The sequence below is a fragment of the Typopeltis vanoorti genome, chromosome 23, assembly GCF_054136105.1.
Source record: "Typopeltis vanoorti isolate ZY-2024b chromosome 23, IOZ_Tvanoo_1.0, whole genome shotgun sequence".
NCBI lineage: Eukaryota > Metazoa > Arthropoda > Arachnida > Uropygi > Thelyphonidae > Typopeltis > Typopeltis vanoorti.
This window is the reverse complement of record NC_143571.1, coordinates 50,137,627-50,155,750: the sequence shown is the minus strand read 5'-3', so window position 1 is coordinate 50,155,750 and position 18,124 is coordinate 50,137,627. Positions and strand designations below refer to the sequence as shown.

Genomic DNA, 18,124 nt, shown 5'->3' with positions numbered 1-18,124 from the left:
CAAACTATAGGCCTATCTGTGTGTCAGGTGTTGTGGCTAAGTTGTTGGAGAAGCTGGTGAGAACTAGGATTCAGAATTGGGTTGACAACAATGGTATTATCTTTGATGGACAGCATGGATTTGCTAAAGGGAGGTCATGTTTTAGTAATCTACTTACTTATTACAATAAGGTGACTGCTTCCTTGGACAGAGGAGAGGGATACATAGTAGTATACTTAGATTTTGCAAAGGTTTGATAGATTACCACATGATAAGTTGATAGTCAAACTAGAGCAGATGGGGTTGGATATTAGATTAGTGCATTGGATTAGAAACTGGCTATCTGCAAGTTGTGCATGGAGGAGCAATATCCAGGAAGAGGAAAGTCACTAGCGGTGTGCCTCAGGGATCTGTCTTAGGGCCATTGCTGTTCAGCCTGTATCTTAATGATATTGGCAAAGATTTGGATGGATATATTCAGTTGTTTGCAGATGATGATGCAAAGTTGGGACAAACTATGAAGAGTACAGATGTTGTGTCCTTACAAGAAGACTTGAATAAATTGAGTGAATGGGGATGCGAGTTCAATGTTGCAAAATGTAAGGTTTTAAAATTTGGGAAGCAAAGATGGGATGTAGAATTTATGCTTGGTGGGGGATATATTGTTGGAGGTGGAGGAAATAAGAGATCTTGGGGTGATAGTGGATAAGGATCTGAAATTTAGGGGACACGTTGCCAAATTTGTGAGGACAACATAAAGAATTCTGGGAATGTTGCAGAGGACACTGACTTGTAGAAGTAAGGAGATTCTTGTTCCATTGTATAAGGCTTTGATTAGGCTACACATGGACTTCTGTGCACAGATCTGGTCACCTGGTTTTCAAAAGATGAAGAGATGTTGGAAAGGGTCCAGAGATGACTTACTAAGGTAATTTCTGATATCTGGAATGTTGAATACAAGTTGAGAAGATGCAATTTACAGAGTCTAGTGGATAAGAGGAAGAAGGGGGGGGGTGATATGATAGAGGCCTATAAGTTAGTAAGGGGTTGTTATAGGATCAATGTTGGAGAGGTTTTACAGCAGACAGTAAATCAGGAGAAAACCAGAGGACATCCCTGGAAGGAGGGTTTGAGAAGGGGAGTGAGACGCAGGTTTTTCTGCATGAGTTGTGAATGAATGGAATGCCCTGACTGAGAGTGTGGTGTCTGCAGAGAATTTGAGTGTGTTTAAGGTGTGATATGGTAAGCTGTGTGTATTGGGTCTTGGGATAATAATATCCATGGGGTCTTAGGATAATAATAACAATGTTATGAAACTGTTAATGATAGGAATGTGCATAATATTTGAAATGATTATGAGGAAACAATGAATTTGTGTTCATATGGGTCGTACTTATCAAGCATGTGCAAGGATGTCTGCAGAAGTAAGGCACTAGAAAGGAAAGGATATCAGCAAGATGGCCAACTATTTCATAGAGGCTACAGATATGAATATATAAAAAAGCATGCAAGTAACTTATTATGCCTGTACATGAATGCTAAGGTGATCAGAAAAAAAGTAGAGTTTGTTGACTTGATGAATATGTTGGAACCTCAGATTGTAGGTATTAGCAAGATCTGACTATTAGAGGTGATCTAACAAGATCAGATACATAGCGGGGTGTTGGTACAGACCTAGTGGATTGGTTGCTAGTGACAAAGAAATGCATTACCAAATAACCAAATAAAGATGATGAATGTGAAATGACTAATCATAATGGAGGGGGGGGGGACTATGATTATCCAAACACTATTTATTCATATGGAGTTTCCTCCCTTTTCTCCCCCGTCCCTATAGGGGCAAGTTGCACCCCCTCATGAGGGGGTTAAGTATTTGTGGCTGTAGATCCGTGTGTTTATGGGGCCAGTTCGCCTGCATGCGGGATAAAAAATCCCAGATAAACTGAGGGGGGGGCAGAACCTGCTGTCCATGCCCAAGACCGGCTAACTTGGCTGTGGCTGAGGAAGATCCTTAAGCTCCTCACATCAGCGACAGGAATCGAACCCAGGACACTCCTTCCCCAGGCATATGGTTAACCGCGCAGACATCCAACCACTGATTGGGCAGCAGGAAAATCTCGTGCAGAGGATGAAACTGAATTTTAGCTGTTGCAAGACAAATTCCTGCAGCATGTGACAGAAAGAACTTGAGGTCAAAGAGTATTAGATCTGATTATAGATTCATGTTGGAGAGGAATTTCAGTAAAAGACATGACTGTTCTGCTCCTCCTGGTTAGTGACAGTGATTATGCTATACTGATTTGGGAAGTGGCTAAGTTTAGGAATGTTCCATTCAAAAAAGGTTACATGCTGACCTACAAAGCAGGAAATTATGAGTATGCTGGGTTTTGTCCCATGGTATCAGTTTATGAGGGGGGGGGAATATCAGCAGTGTGAGGGTTTGAAATGAAATGGATGTGAAATCTTATTAAAGAAGAGCTTCTTGAGGAAAAAAAAAAGGTGTGAAATGAATATCATGTGCATAAGGATGTCAGTTATGAAAATTATAAGGAGCAGATCAGAAGCATTATAGCAACTGTATGGAAAGCTAAGTCTGAATATGAAAAGAAACTGCCTCTGTGCAAGAAAATGTGCAAATTTTCTTGTATTCTGCTATGTATATTTGTCTCTAAAATACATCTGCAATGCCCTAAGAATTCTTGAATAAAAAGCCAATGACATTAAAAAAAAAGGACACTCCTAAACAAAAGCAAGCAAAATAGGCGTAAAAATAATAGTTTTCAAGAGGAGTAACATGGGAGTTTTCCCAGAAATATTACCTATTTTACATGTGTTTATTCCAGTATTATAATTTATTTAAAGAATAACTCTAGTGAACACATATGTAACAGATGAAGAAGAGATTGTTTAACCAACAAGTGCCCATCTTGCTAAAAGCTATCAACCTTGTATATATCACTACTACTACCTCTTTACTGGATAAAATAAAAACTGGTTATGAGGAGGAGGAGGTAAAGAGCTGTTGCACAAACTGAATAAGAATTTGACAGTGGTGACTGACAGGATATCAGTACAGATGCTATTAGAGTGTTCAAATTGAACTGACTATTCCTTTGACCAGATTATATAACTTGAGTCTCAAAACAGGGAAGGTCCCACAGGAGGAGAAAGAATTTACATTTGTATCTTTAAAGTGGTGATGAATATTTTGGAAAAGTTGGTAAGGGTTCTCATATGGAAATAGGCTGACAGAAAATTTCTACTTGGCAATGAACAGCATGGGGTTTACTAAGGGAAATCATGTGTGAGCAATTTTCTCACATTTTATTGTATAATATTACTGTTGAATTACACAAGGAAATGGATAAAAGCACAATGCCTATGGATTGCTAAAGCTTTTAACAGAATCATGGAAGACTGTTACGTAAACTGAAGAATATAAGGATTAGATTATAAAATATTAACATGGATAAGAGGATGGCTGACTGATAGATATCAAAATAGTGGTATCTGGGGGATGTGTGTGTCTGCAAGATTGAAGGTGACCAGTGGTATACCACAAGGATCAGTCCTTGAAGTATTGTTATTCAATCTTTACATTAATGATATTGAAAGGATTTGACAGGAGCCATACAGATATTTGCTGATGATGCAAAGAAAGCATGTGATTATGTTGGGATAATGCTAGAAGAAACTGATTAGTTTCTAATCAGAAACTCATCTACCAACTGGTCTTTTCATTTTTTGTTCCTGTCTCCTGTTATTTTAACTATTCTTTTCAGATCATTTTTCATAAATCTTTCATTTTTTAGTCTATTGATTTTGTTTTATTAACTGATCAACTAGAGATCTTGAAGTTTTAGTAGATATCAAGCTGAAGTTCAAGAGCCATATAGTAAAGATTGCATATACAACTCAGAGGATAATTGCAATGCTGAAAGGAAACTTCACATGTAAGGATAAGGAAGTCATTCTGTCTCTTTACAAAGCCTTGATGTGACCTCACTTGGACTATCATGTGCAGGTCTGGTCACCTGGTTTCCTTGGTGATGCTGATAAAGTTTAGAGAGGCTAATAAAGATGATATCAGGATTGTGGAAGATTATGAGGACAGATTGAGAATTTGTGGACTGCAGCTAGCAAACAGAAGAATAAGGAGTAATATGATTAAATCTTACAAACTTCTCAAAGGGTTGTACAAGATACCGTTAGATTGAATTTTTCATTTTATGGAGGGTGAGGAATGGACAAGAGAGAGAATCCATAGAAGCTGGGAAGGAATGCAGTCAAGAAGGGGGTGAGAGCTAGATTTTTCTCTCATATAGCGGTGCATAATTGGAATGAATTGTATTGGAGGTGGTGAGTGAGGTAGTATGAATGAATTCAAGAAATGGTAGGACAGCTGGTGTAGATGATATGTGGTGGTCCCCCCCCCCCTCCACTGAGTCTCTGACTCCCTGGAGGTCTCTTTTAATAATAATCTCACCAATTGTATACTCTATCCCATATTTGTTTTCTGAATTTAAAAACCTTATACTTTGCAATATTGAACTTGATTTAAAAAACTATGAACAGATTTTGTTACCTCGTTATTTTATTCTTATATAACTTTTTTGTGGCTATTTATTTCTATGGTATATTGCTTTTAAGTGGTTTAAATCTGATTAGGATATCTTCTTGCTTAAAGCTTCAGCTTGTGTGCCCACTATACTTCAATGCAGGTAGTCTATTCATTTTCTTTGTCTACTAACTGGTCTTTTTGTATTTGGTTTCCATTCTCTTGCTACTTTAACTATTCTTTTCAGGTCCATCATTCTATTAATGTTTATTTCATGCTGATCTCTTTTTTTATAGATTCACTTATGGATTGTTACTGACATTCTCCATAAATCATTTAATTTTTTACTCTGTCAGATTTTGTTTTATTAACTTTTTTTTAATGTTTTCATTTCACATGCTTTATTTATTGTTGCATTTTTGATGTTTCTATTTCTTGTTTCACATACATAAGTCAGTATTCGTCAGACTGCTGATTTATTATTATTATTGTTACATGACACCTCCAAGGACTAATGTGAGAGGGCACCCTACTCCACTGGGCTACACACATCTCCCATCACCCCACTACTTAATTCTCCCTCCTATACACAGCTACCATCAATGCCACCTAATGCCCATCACCAACAACAGTATTTTTTTGTCTGTAAATTGCATGTGTTCTCATGGCCATTACGCAGAATGAAAAACTCCAGTTTCCTGTAGAAAAAATCTTGCTATCTCTGCATAAGATCGGCTAACTCACCTTCAGCTGAAAAAGTCCATATAAAGATTCCTCATGTCACAACAAGAATTGAACTTAGGCCTTTTCCAATTAAAGAGTGCAATGTACTGTCATTCTTCCAATTGCACTAGAGAAGCAATAATACCATTATTTTCAGATATTTGATCTCCAACTTTTGTAATTTATATATTCTTACTTTTGTCTCTTTTGTTAGATCTTTGTGTTTCCATATAGTTGAATTTAGACATCCTGATGTTTCATTAGCCTTCATGAATCGTTTTTTTATTCATTCTATATTACATTTTCACTGTTTACAGTTATTACCAAGTATTTAAATATTTCATTATTTGTTCCAGTATTTTTCCATTTAGTTCTAATTTACATCTTACTGGTTCTTTTGCAATTACCACTGTTTTTGATTTCTCTGTTGATATTTTCATGTTAAAATTTATGCATATCTATGGCAATTTGAATAATTGCTTTTGGTCATCATTTTCATTTCCATTTCTGGTCTGGATATGCTTTCCATAGCTAAACAAATTTTATTAGCTATTGTAGGATTGCAATTACCAAAGATGAGAAGCATAATGCTACTGTCAAATCATCAAATGTCAATACTGATGAATCAAGAAAAATAAAACGAAAATAATGCAGGATCTTCTAGGTGACAATTCTATGACAGATTGAGACCCCTGAGTATGTCTCAGAAGAAAAAAAGTTCATATTGGGAGAAAGTTACTTCTTGGCCCAAAGAAATCATTAATAAATTAAAACCCGTTCATGCTAGGCCACTCAGTATTTATGAGGCACCTAAAGTCAATAAATCCAATACTCCTCTACATTCTATACTTGAAAGTATTGACAGTCTCACTTATAAACTTGTCTAACAGCTAAACTACTTGCTCCGCCTCACTGATAACTCTTCTCCTTTTATTAAAAAAAACTGTTCATTTCAAATCTTCTTCCAATCATGGATTTTAAATCAATGTAGCCTGTTCTGGTCTTATGCTATCACTTCTTGGTTTTCCATTCTTCTTTCGAAATCATTCAAATCACTAGGGAAAAAACATCGTATCCTAGTGAATTGAATGATTTCGAAAGAAGAATGGAAAACTAAGAAGTGATAGCATAAGACCAAAACAGGCGACATTGATTTAAAACCCATGATTGGAAGAAGAAGATTGGAAAAACATAAGGGCATAATGGTTAATTTTGATATCAGTATTACTTCCAATTCCCCGTGAAGTTCAAACAGTCAATTGCAGAGACATATTACATCCTTATTTATTAATGTACTACTAACAGACACTTTACTTAATAAAGTCTAACTTCTCCCTGATGAAATACTGAAATTTACTATTTATGCAGGTTACTTTACTTGGTAAGGAAAATCTACAAACAAATTAATGGTGCTGCAAAGTAATGGATCTCCCACCCTCCCAAGCCAATCTTTACATCGATAATTTTAGGAATAACGCATTTACCACAGCTACTTTCGAACTTTTGCTCTGCCTAAGCTGTATAGGTGATGTACTGCTCGTGTGGCCCCATGGGTAAGATACTTCAGATTTCTTAGTAACACAGCCAATATCCTAAAATTCACTTCATGTTAGAAAAAAAAAATCCAATAAATATCTGCTTTTTCTTGACATTAGTCTCTTGCCTTTCAGATAGTTAACCCTCTTTTTTCTTTATAGAAAGCCAACACACACACACACACACACACACACACACACACACACACACACACACTGGAAGATATGTACATAAACAATTACGTCGTCCAACCCAACAATGTGGAATTCTGAAAACTCACAGAGATAGGGCTATTTGTTCTAGAGATGCAACCCTTGCCTCAGAATTCAACTATTTTTGCTGCCACACTTTTTTGGCCAATGGTTACAGCTCCTACAAAAAAAGACATGGCTTCCTCACATACACACACTTCCCCTTCTCAAACACACATGCAAGAAACATTACTATTCCTACTGCATATATCCAGGGTGCATCTAAAAAGATACACCAAGTACTAATAACATATAACCTCACATTACTATTATTACTGGTGACTCAAGGGAGTCCTTAGACTCATCGAGGGAGGCCCTAAACATCATGTCCACACAACTATTCAACATTCTCACAGTATCTATCATACCTTGCCTTGAACTCATTCACTGTCATAGCACCCGCAACAGACTCTGGCAGCTTATTCCACTCATTTACCACCCTAAAAGTAAAGAACCCAGCTATAAGACCCTTGCTAACCACACTCTTGCCCAGCTTCCATAGATGTCCCCTAGTTCTTCCACCACCAGTCCTGATCTCAAAAATATCCTCTAAATTAATCCTATAGAAACCCTTCAGCAATTTGAATGTCTCAATCATATCTCCCCTTTTCTGCCTATCAACTAATTTCTACAACCCACAAATCTTCAACCTGTTCTCATAAGGTTCATTCCATAGACCTGCTATCATCTTGGTCACTCGCCTCTGGATCCTCTCCACCTCCTCCCCATCAAGAAGAAACCTAGGTGACCAAATCTGGGCACAGTAGTCTAGATGAGGTCTTATCAAGACTCGGTACAGAGGAACAATAACTTGCTTGTCTCTGCTCGTCAAAGCATTTTTCAGCAACCAAGTGATTTGATGAGCTGATTTAGCCACTTTTGTGATGTGTCACCTAAATTTCATCTCCCTATCCACCAACACTCCCAAGTCCCTGGACTCATCAATCTCCTGGAGTACAGTTCCACCAATGTGGTATACTGCTGCTAATCTTTTCACTCCAAAATGCATAACCTTACATTTTGTCACATTAAATTGACATCCATTCTCCCCCAGAACTCCAATCTATCCAAATCATCCTGCAAGATTTTGACATCTTCTGCATTCACTATTACCCTACCCAACTTTGCATCATCAACGAACAAATGAACCGTTCCTCTTAGATCCTTCTCTACATTCAAGCATGTCAAATTAGCAATTCTGATCTGCTCTCCTAAGGGGACAAACTCCATCCTCTAGCATATCCTCGAATGTATGAAGTGCCCTGTGACTGTAACTTGGTCTACTATTGAATTTAGCAAATACATTTGCTACTATCATTATAGCAAGTCAGGACAGACCATGCTTTAGACACCCATTCACAGATGGAAGAAAACTAATGCTCCATACAGTAATCTTTACAACTCAGAAAGACTAATTTTAGGGTAAGCAATGGCTATGAGGCATTCTCTTAAGCTTATCAAGTATGGCTGCATTAATCTGTTCAAAAATCTGGAAGACAGTCATCTGTAATAATATCTTTTATACAACATTAGAGGACGACAAATTAGGACTAAGCTGGAGGCACAGGTTAATTTTTAATTAACCTATTCTCCAGTCATAGCTATCTAATTATTTCTTAGTGATATAAAGGGCAGATAAGTGGAACTATCTGTTCAATGTTGCGAAGTTTAAGGTTTTGAGATTTGGTAAGCAACAATGGGATGCAAAGTATAAACTTGGTGGGGAAACTTTAACAGAAGCAGAGGAGATGAGAGATCTAGGAGTGATAGTGGACAAGGACCTGAAATTCAGGGGCCACACTGCACAAATTGTGAAGAAATCACATCAGATAATGGCAATGATTCAGAGGACCCTGACATGCAGAAATAGAGAGGTTATGATTCCATTGTATAAGGTCGTGATTAGGCCTCATGTGGATTATTGTGCACAGATTTGGTTACCGGGTTTTCATGGTGACGAGGATATGTTGGAAAGGGTCCAGAGAAGATTCATAAAGGTAGTCTGGTCTTTGGAATGTGGAGTACGAGGACAGATTGAGAGAATGTAAGCTGAAAAGCCTCATGAATAGGAGGGATACAATTGAGACATAAAAGCTAATCAGGGGTTGTTATCGGGTCGACATGGAAGAGATTTTTCATAGAATAGGAGAGAGGAGTAGAACAAGAGGCCATTGCTGGAAACGGTATAAGGAGGGTGTGAACAGAAGAGTGAGGAGTAGGTTTTTTTGCAAAGAGAATAGTTGATGAGTGGAATGCATTACCTGAGAGTGTTGTAAGTTTGTAAGTGTAGACACATTGAATCAGTTTAAGACACAGTTGGATGAGCACTGTGTGCAATAGTGTGTACCTCCTACAATGAGTCTCTAACTCCTTGGAGGTCAAATGTTAATAATAACAATAAATGAAGACTATTCCATGTATTTTCAACCTTGAAAAAAAAAAAAAAAAAAAAAAAAAGACCTCAAACCCCCAGAACTCGTAAAGCAAGAACTAACTACCTGTATATAACACTTCCCTACACATTAGAGGCACAAATTCTATAGCAAATAAATGCATGTGTGGGGAGGGGGGGGGGGACTGGGTTCAAGAGTCAAGTATTCTGTTGATATGCTTCTTAAAGAGATGGAGGTTTTCATCCTTGGGAAATATACTTCATGGGAAAGGCTGTTCTACTAAACTGAGATAGATGGAATAAAAGATGTCTGGGAATAACAGATTCAGTGTTGGGCAGTTGCTGGTGTTCCTTTCGATTTAGCAAAAATGGGGGCCATAATGGATGCTAATTCAAGTGAACAGTGACCATGGAAATATTTATACAATACTGAAAATGAACCATTTGACAGCGGCTGAAGAGTCTGTAAGAGAGGAATCATTAATCAATGAAACCACTCTCTTCTGAACTGCATTAAGAATTTTTAGAGAGGACTTAGGTGCACCACCCCATATGCAAGAGAAGTATTCCAAGGTCGGGCAGATTTAAGATTTGTACAGAGTGAGCAAGTGGCCAGGACAGAAGTAAGATGATGATGCTAGGAAAGAATGAGTAAGGGTCAGTCCAAGAAGAAATATCTAGTTTTTACTGCTAAGTTCAGCATTATCAAAAGTAAATAGAAAAGAATAAGGGTTTTTTTTGTTTTTGTTTAATAAAATAGACAAAACTGTGTTTTGGAAGCATTGAATGCAACTAAGTTGTAGTTGCCGCATTGCTGGATGATGTAAAGATCAGTGCTCAGAGCACTTATCACAGATGATCTTGAAGCTTAAGAAGTTTGAGTGCCACAAGGTTTATTGTATGGGTAAGATAAGTGGAAAGCATTATTGCCAGCAAAACTATGAATAGGATTCAATGTCAATGAGATCAGGTCATTAATATATATAAAGAAGAGGGTGGGGGAAATAATAGAGTCCTGAGGAATACCTGCATTAACAGGAAAATCTGAAGAGAGAAATAACTTCCACCATTATACACAATGAAAGACCTGAGAGAAGCAATCCAATTACAAAAGGAGGATGGCAGATCATAAAATGGCAATTTGCTGAGAAGCCCTCAATGTCAGACTATCAAATGCCTTGGAAAGATCAAATGCAACAACAAAGCTTTCTCCAAACTTTGTCATGGCATGTATCCAGAGGTGGGTGATGCAGGCAAGGAGATCTATTATAGATCCTGATTGGTGAAATCCATATTGGTGGTCATTAATTAGTTAAAAGTTTCCCAGATGTCAAAGTTGACTGTTGATGGCCTTCTTCATTACTTTGGACAACACTGAGGTGAAAGTAACTGGTAGATGGTTGGGTAGTAGGCACTTATCACTTTTATTTGGAGTTGACTATATGTGGACTTGCTTCCATGCAGTAGGGTGGATGCCATATAATATAATGTATATATCATAAAGTACAGGTGTTAGTTTCTTGAGCACAACTGGCAGGATTCCATCAGGACCAGAAGCCCTTTTGGTGTCCAGGTAGTTCAAGATCTTTCTGATGTCTGTAGTGGAAGGCTACAGGGAGGTATGTAATACAATGTTCCAGGTAAAGAAGGAGATGATTTGCCTTCATCTGTGTCAAAGTTGGATGAGAAGAATGATGCCAGGAGATCAGCCTTATCTTTAGGTGATGTCACAATGAAACCATCTAGATGAAAATGAAGTGGAAGCACATATGGACAAAAGTTCAAAGATTCAAAAGGACTAGAAGGCAAGACTGCCATTAGCACAGGCAGCAAGTTTTCTACATTTAGCTCCATCAAAATTAACTTTTTCACTGATGGTTTTGCAAGTATTGCAGGTTTCATATGGGTTGTGAATGAAGCTGGAAGTTTTGTATCAAGCCACTTATAAGCTGTCTTTTTTTGACCACCTTGGCACTTTTAGGAAAACCATGGCTTGGATATAGGGTAGGAGTAAACTGAGTGTGGGATGAAAAATCTCCATTCCAACAGGGATCAGAAACAAGTTCACAACAAGTACCTGGATCTAAAGAATGGAAACAGTAGTCTGATCATGGAAAGGAGAATGAAAGAAGTCACAGATATCCTGTTACTTAGCACTATCGTGATGCCAAGCTACATGAGGTTGTGAATGGCTGAAGGAGAGGATGTTCCACAAGAGATGAAACTTGGATGAGATTGTGATCTGAATTACTAAGCAGAGAAGTCACCTCAACAGTATTATCTGGAAGGAGAACTGGTTAAGAAAAGATCAAAAGTGATGAAAGTTTATTTTTCACTTGGTTAGACTATAATAAATTTAGTTTAATCCTTTATCCAAGTGTGAGCAAACAAAGTTTGCACCTGAAAATATCTTCAGGACTGGGGTAAGGTAGTACAACACTGGGCAACTCATAGCAAAGCTAACTCCCATTATGGGAGATATGTGGACCAAGCAAACTCCCATTATGGGAGATACTGAGATAGGAATGATGTTAGCTTGGCCCACCTTTGCTACGAGTTGCACTACCTTACCCCAGTCCTGAAGATATTTTCAGGTGCAAACTTTGTTTGCTCACACTTGGATAAAGGATTAAACTAAATTTATCAAAAGTGTTGGGCATGTGGAGAGGATTGGCAGGGATTCTGGCTGGGAGATAATTTGTATTAAATTGTCATGTCTCTTCTCTTCCAAGCTTCATTGGAATTTGAAAAATAGTCAGAATTGGAGACTGAGTTGCCAAGGCAGATGAATTTGCTGTTTGGAAATTTGGATTGTACAAAATCAAGCTTCATGGATAAGAAGTGAAAGAGGTTAGAACTTACACATTTCTATCAAATCGTGTTTTCTTCATGTTTCCCAATTCATCCCCCCTCCAAAAAAAAATCAGTTGACCAAATTTAAAGGCATTATTAAACTGTCACCAAAATAATAATAATTAAAACTGTACATACACCACCAACTAATTATTTTATGTTACTATTTCAAATCATCTAAATGTTTAAATACATTTGACATTTATTAACCAATAACAATTTTGAGACGAGCATGAAATTGATTATCTGATGCATGTTTAATTCTGGCATTTATTTATCTAGTTTATTATTTATTGTGAACAGTTATAGAGAAGGAACTATTGGCCTGATGACAGATGCTTGTGAAAAAGTAGCTACAGCTTAATTGTTCAACAGATCTCATCTGCCAATGAAATATGGCAGTAGAGAACTGTTTAACAAAGAGCCATAAACTCTATTTAAATTAGCTAACCATCCATATTATGTGTTAACCAAGATCCATCAAAAATTTATGGCCACTGTAGAAAAGATATATTATAATGCCATTATAGAACATTGCAGTTTGTTTGTAGTCTATAATACCATTACAGAACATTGTGCTAATGCCTACAATTAGCAATAGTAATTGCTAGCAGTGCACTGTAGACTGATCATTTCATTCCTTGCAATATGAGTAGCAATACACTTACATATATTTTTATAATCTTAAAATATATTTTTAAGTTTACTAATTCACCACTAGTTGGCAACTGTGTTTACTAATCCTGATTTTTTTTTTTTTTAAACAAAACATAAAACGATTGTTGTAGGCTTCTGTGGAGAGAGGACATACCTGAAATGTTTTTGCCAGTATTACTCCACATATAAGAACCAGATGGGAAAGAATACTATTATTATTATTTTTTAAAATACACAAGTTATACTGGACATGACTTCATATTTTGTAACTGAAACAGTAAGATGAGACTATGATTATAATGACATTAATAGTACTCAGGAACTCTATGAAATCACAAGACTCATTGTGGGAGGTCAACCTTACACAACAAAGTCTATCATACTATTCCTTAAACTCATTCAACCATCTATCTACACCCTCACCATTTTATTCAGAAATACACTATGTCCAACCACCCTCACTACTTCCAGGGATGTTCCCGTTGTCCTTGTTTTACCATATGAAAAATACTCAGTGTCACTGGAAATACCTCTAAACAGTTTAAGTGTTGCAATCATAATATCACTCTATCTTCTATCAAACTCTGCAGTTTGCATACCCATTCATCTTCATAACCACATTGTTCAGTCATGATATAATTTATCCACCCCTGTAGCCTCTCCAAGGTTACTTAATCCCCTTCAAATTCCAATTACAAGATCTATGCACGATAATCTACACGTGGTTCGATCAGACTTTATACAATGTAATCATCACTCTTATCTCCGCTAGTCAACATCCTCAAGCAATACTCCAGGTTACCTTTACTACCTTTGTGGTATGTCCCTTAAGCTTTAAATTTCTGTCAATCATCACTTCAAAATTCCTTGCCTCCAGTACAGTTCCACCAACAGAATATGCAATCCCTCATCAGTGAATCCAAATTTCATGCTTATATGCGAGTTTTTTTATAGAGTCCAGAAACTCTGATATGAGATCTAACGCAGAAGTTAATAATTTACTTCAGGCTTCAAATAAGTGGGTCAGTGATCTCACCTTAGGCAATATAACAACGGAAGACCGAATATCATTCAATAACGAACAGCTGATGAATACTCGTTCTTGAAATATTTTATCAGCTGTTAAAGCATGATGAATCGACATTTGCATTTCTCTTGTTAACGTGATTTGTAACTTACAATTATGTATTTACAATGCGATTTAAAAATAATCGCATGGATATTCATCGAATAGTAACCAATATGTGCCAGTGAACCATCAGCTGTCCTGCCTGTAATTAAGTGGGTTGTGTAAGATGAACATGAACAAAATATTCATTGAAAGAAAGTACCGTACAAGGTTCTATATCTTTAATAGAAACAACAGTATATATACATATATGTATCTCTTATTTCATATAAGCTGATTTAACGACTTACCACTTATTCCAAGATATTCGACATTAAGAATCATCTACATCGAAATGAAAATATTCCAGAAGCACACATTTTCTCTTTACAACACAGCACACCTAATAATCGCAAGCAGACGCCATTCTACATGTACTACCACATAGTAAGAGTACGCATGCGCCTACTTAGTAAGAATGTCATGAATAGATTGCAAGTACAGACTGTGTGTCATATGCAATTTGATTAACTTTTATCCTATTCAAATTTCAGTTTTGAATATAAAACAGTAAAAATAAATATAACCTTTCTCCACAATGGTATTACATTCCTAGTTTTCAGTAAAAAAATAAATAAAAATGACGAATCCGTAGTTTGTCGGATTTTTTGTTTCAGCTCCATTTGTGATAAACAAGGTGAAGCATATCGTATTTGTATTTCTTCAGAATTTTTGACTGATTCAAAAATTGTGAAGAAATACAACTCGCCGCTACCTATAAACTAATCAACCAGATCCACAATTTGCTACCTTCTCCAAAAAGCAAAATCTCACTTATGATGCTACCTGGCTTATAAGAAGTTCCATGTTCCTGTAAGATGTCTTACTACGGACGAATAGGAAGATCTATAAGTAAACGCATTTCTGAACATCAAGACAACATTCGTCTTATCAAACCGCACAAATCTGGCCTCGCACAACATGAAGTTGAAAACCCTGACCAAAGGATCCAATAGAAAAACATCAAACTGCTACATGGATCCTTATATAAACATGAGCGTTTATATAAAGAAAGTGCTGAAGCCTTACGTCACAGACCCAATCTGAACCGTAATGACCGTCTTAATATCCCAAAAGTCTTGGAAATTATTATCTCAATTGTATAAAATAAATTTATCAGATATATTTTAATTTAATTTTAATTATATATATATATATATTTTTTTTTTAATTCCTCAAACACATTACTGTATGAATAGAGTGGTTGCAAGCATTCGCACTTTGAATGTAATTCCTAGTATTGTTTGTAACAACTGTACTGATGATGTCTTAAGATACTTAAGACGAAATATCTCCATATTATTAAAATTTAATTACTGTGGTATACGTGTGAATTTTTAGTTATGAATACTTTACAGGTTTCACAATATAATAGAACCACCTCTGGCAATCCATTCCATTTCACACACTCTCCAAGTAAAAACCTAGTCCGCACACTCTTACTAACCACACTCTTAGACAACTTCCAAGTGTGATCCCTCGTTTTCCTCCCATTCTACATGTATTGAAAATTTTCTTCTGTGTCAATCTTATAGAATTCCTTTAGTAACTTATAAGTTTCTATCCCTTCTCCTCTGCCTCAGCTAAACTCTGCAATCCAGAGACCCTCAATCTATCCTCATAGGGAACATTCCACAGACCTGTCCAGCTTGGTCACTGGTCTCTGAATCTTCTCCACCACCTCCCAATCCCCAAGAAATGCATGCGACCGAATCTGTGCACAGCAATCAACATGTGGCCGAATCATAACCATATAAAGAGGGATAATAACCTCCCTATCATTCAGCATCCAGGTAATCCTCTGATCTATTTTGCCAACTTTGAGTTTCAAATCTCTATCCACCACCACTCCCAGATCCCTTGCCTCATCAGTTTTCTGTAATCTATTACCATCAATATGATATGAGGTATGTAATCCTTTCATCCCAAAGTGCATGATCTTTCAACACTGAATAACTATTGTCCTTTGCCCACACTAACAACTTATTTAAATCATCCTGTAAGATATCTACATCATCTTTATCAACTATTGCCCTTCCTAGTTTTGCACCATCGGCAAACAGAATATCCCCCTCAAATCTTTCGCTATATCATTAATGTACGAATTAAAGAGTAGTGGTCATAGTACAGAGCTCTGGGGCATTCCACTAATCACTTTCATTCGCCTTGATTCCACTCCACCATACACCACCCTTTGATATCTGTCCATCAGCCTTATCCCTGTTCCATGCCACCAGCCTCATATCAATTCCCATTTGCTCCAACTTATATAATAGTTTTGCATGCTATATTCTGTCAAATGCCTTTGCAAATTCCAGCAGTATCATGGTGTAGCCATAACCCTTATTCAATTCTGCTGTCACTTTATCATAAAATGTGAGTAAATTACTGAGGCAGGACCTACCTTTTACAATGCCATGCTGTCCCCCTATAGAGTATCATATTCCTATCAACTCAAGAATGAGTGCAATGAGTGGATGGGAATATGATACTTTAACCACTACTGCAGAGATACTAATTGGTTTGTAATTTACTACTTCTGTCTTGGAGCCACCGCCACCTTTATATAATGGAGCTATCTTACCCTCTATCAGCTTCTTTGGAACTTTGCAGAGCTGAGACTTGATTAAACAAGAGGAGGCACTGCCAGTTCACTTATTCATATTGATATTTTTCGATATAATGAGTAACTCCAGTTCATCTACCTCAATCCTTACATCAGCCTCTGTCACCTCAGTAACTGAAAAGTCGCCACCTAGATGATACACCCTTGCAAAGTGATCACTACATCAGTACATACTGATGTAGTGATCTCGGACAATGAACTGAACTATTTCTTCTGCTTCTGTCACTTTCCTACCATTTAGTGCTGGTTAAAGTTATCTTTCCATAAGCATTCTTTCTGTTACTTGCTACGTAGCGAAATAAAATCTCTTTCTCGGATTTACTTTGGCCTACTTAGCTAATTTTCTATCAAAATCTGATTTAGCCTTCCTTACTATACCAGTGACCTTCTTGCTTGTGCTCTATATTGCTTGTTGACATGCCGATCACCTTGTTCAGACATTATTTCGAACTTATATACAATCGTTTGCTTCCTATTTCCTTTTACTTTAAAAAAAAAAAAAAGGTCCAGAGACGATTGAGTAAGATGATGTCTAGTCTTTGGAATGTTGAGTATGAAGACAGATTGACAAAATGCAATTAGCAGAAATTAGTGGATAGAAGGAGGAGAGGGGATGTGATCGAGACATAAGCCTTTAAGAAGTCATTACCAGATTAATATCATGGAGGTTTTGCATAGAGTGGGTGAAGATAGGGAAAAAACAAGAGGTCATCCCTGGAAGCTGTATTAGGAGAGTGTGAGCAAGGGGATGAGGAGCAGGTTTTTTGCATGGAGAGTGGTGAGGGATTGGAATGCATTGCCCAAGAGTGTAGTAAGCGCAAAGAGAATGAACATATTTAAGGGGCAGTATGATAAACTGTGTGGGTAACAGTGGGACCTCCCATGATGAGTCTTTGACTCCATGGAGGTTTTCTATAATAATAATTTACTCTCCGGCAATAGACGATTCAGCAGATGATTCCAACAAAACAAGTCGTAGACGAATACTCTGTATATTCGGCATCTTTTATGTCTCATTCTTTCTCTCCCTCTTTCTCTCTCCCTCTCTCTCTCTCTCTCTCTCTCTCTCTCTCTCTCTCGTGTGATGGAATAGTTACAAATCAACAAATCAACAATGATCAATAAGTTGAATTGTTTATATATATATATATATATATAGTCTGGTATTTATATAATTTATATATACATGGTATATACAAATCTGGGGTTTTTCCTTCACATGCAGGCAAACCGGCCCCGTGAACACACACACACAGATTACGGTCATGAAAACTGCCTTTAGGGGAGGGGGTGCAACAGAGGAGTAACGAACTGGCTGCATTAATTCGTCGTAAACCCCCTCATTTTGGGAAACTTAACCCGTCCTAGGTCGGATGAGAAG

General features: G+C 37.1%; 1 protein-coding gene across 5 annotated transcripts in view; it reads right to left on the bottom strand.

The window, feature by feature from the left end:
* Positions 1 to 18,124, bottom strand: part of rdx (BTB/POZ and MATH domain-containing protein rdx) — a 288,756-nt gene that overhangs the window by 192,711 nt on the left and 77,921 nt on the right. The window contains exon 1 of one of the 5 annotated variants that reach the window (XM_090412688.1): positions 14,369 to 14,467. The exons of the other annotated variants lie outside the window; for them this stretch is intronic. The gene's annotated coding sequence lies outside the window, so the exon portion shown is untranslated. Of the gene's footprint in view, positions 1 to 14,368; positions 14,468 to 18,124 lie in introns of those variants that run through there. 5 annotated transcript variants of the gene reach the window in all.